We start from the raw sequence: 2,251 nt of genomic DNA, 5'->3' as shown, positions 1-2,251 counted from the left end.
GTGTGGTGTATGCTGAGCAGGGCTTCGCCACTGTGCCATGAAACACGGGGCAGAGAGTGGCCACCGGGAAGGGGATGCTGGGGGTGTCCTCTACCCCTGAGAGCATCCCGACTCCCCCACACCTGCGGCCTTTTCTGTTTTTCTGTTGCCTTTTCTGCTGAGAAGCAAAGTTTGGTGCTGCAGAAGAACTGCAGGAACACAAAATAGTCCCTAGTCTGGGGCTCTGTGTGCTGTGAGGTGACAGAGGACGGATGTGATGGTGACAGGGAAGGCTGGGAGCAGGGGTCTGGGGCTTGCCCCAGGACCAGGGTGCAAGGGACAGGATGGAGGGGCAGGAGGACTCGTCGCCACAGCTGGCTCTTGTCTGGACAGTCCCTGGCTGGGAGCCCAGGCACGTGTGGGAATTCCCCTCTCCAGCCTTTCTGGTTTCGCTTTCCTTCCTGAAGCTCCAGGAGCAGCCCGCACGCCAGCTGGCCCCAGGAGCCCCACTGCCCCGCTCCAGACCCCGAGGGCAGGTCCCTCTGCGTGGGGACCGGGCAGCCCAGCCTGGGGCCCCCGGGGCTGCCTTGGCTACCTGGCTGTCCATGCTGGCCCCTGGGGATGGGGCTGGAGGGGGGCAGCACCATGGTGGGGGTCTGTAAGAGCAAAGGAGAAACTGTGGCCCCAGAGGTCAAACGTGCAGGAAGCCCGGCACCAGCCCGTTCCTGCCTGTGGTACAGAGGTCTGCAAGAGGGGGCTCAGCTACCGACCCATCCCTGGCCCCGACACCCTTCTCTACATCAACTCCGACAGCCCAACGCTCCCTTTCCGTCAGGTTTCTTTGCTCTGCCAGCAGCCCAGGGATGGGCTCCACCACGAGTCTGCATGTGGGACATGGGGCACAAAAAAATATGGACCTGGGTACCAAGTCCCCAGATGCAAGTCAGGACTCAGCAAGGCCAAGAGGTTCACCGGCCAGATCTGAGCCGGAGGAATGGGAGACCGGTGGGGAGGCAAGGGGAGAGCTCAGCTCCCCGGCGCCTCCAGGCAGGTGACCGTTGCTCAGCCATCAGGCTCCTCGTGCTCACAGAGGTGGACAAACGCCAAGGCTGGCTGCTCCCGTGGGGCTGGCAGCTTGACTGTGCTGGACGCTGAGAACCACGGGCTTTTCCCTCACTGGCTGCTGTGGCAGAAGGTCAGGTCAGAAAACCCTCGTGGTGCCGTGGGCAAAGTGCCCGGTAGCCCCGTTTTCTTTGGTGCTTTTGAAAGCATGGCCCCTGTGGCTTGTCCCGTGTCCCCTTTCTCCCAATGACACTGGAAGAAGCCCAGGAAGGCAGGTGAGCCATGCGGACCTTCAGACCCAGCAGCTGCTCTTTCTGCTCGTCCTCACCTGATTCTGTGGCCGCCCTGCGGGCAGCTCGCACATCCTCTCGCTCTCAGCCGTTCTGCTCAGCGCAGGGAGCAGCTGTGGTTACCTCTAGCCAACGCTGCTGAAGAACCTGCTGCATGAACACGTGTACGTCTTGACACAGCTTCTCCCTGCTGCTCTTTGGTAGCTGATGGTTTGACCTGGACTCAGCCCCGCCACTTCGTGTTCTGCCTTTCCAACTCACATGGCAGCTCCATGTGACTCAGGAAGCCTTTCTGCCAAACCCACCCATTTATAAATCCCATCACTGGTGCTGCCCTGGGCAAGCTGGGGACTGAATGCATCAGTGCTGAGCACAAACATGGCCTGCAGAAGCTCTCCAAGGACTCTTTCTACTCCACCAGCAGGTACCAGCAGCCAGCTGTGGTGTGGGTACGGGCTCTTGCCCATGCAGGAAGCCTTTGACTCAGCCTCACAGATCTTTCTCCCTCCTGGGACCGAGAGTGGGACTGTTGGGATGTTACTGGGATTGGCCATCACCCAGTCAAGACAAGGAGAGATGTTTTCCAGTTGCAAGGAGATGGCTGATGAGGAGCTGCCCACAATGACGCTGAGATGAGCCCAGTGGAGGGGGGTGTGAGAGGTTGTTCCTGGTACCTGGTGGTGGCAGCCACCCCAGCATGGATGAGAAAGTGCTCCCAGACTTGGTGTGCAGCAGAGAAATACCCAGAAGGTGCCTGCCCCTGGACGCACTCTGCAACGGCCACTTGGGTCTCTGGTCTGTTGACCTTCTCCCTGCTGGAGACAACCAGCAGCAAGTTGAGGCAGAGCCAGGATTGTGGTCCAGGGGCCTCCGCTGGGTTCTCAGCACCTCCCCTTGGCTGGGGGGCCCCCCCCCACACC

Source organism: Buceros rhinoceros, unplaced genomic scaffold, assembly GCF_000710305.1.
Source record: "Buceros rhinoceros silvestris isolate BGI_N320 unplaced genomic scaffold, ASM71030v1 scaffold12534, whole genome shotgun sequence".
NCBI classification, from domain to species: Eukaryota; Metazoa; Chordata; class Aves; order Bucerotiformes; family Bucerotidae; genus Buceros; species Buceros rhinoceros.
Note: the sequence above shows the minus strand (reverse complement) of the source record.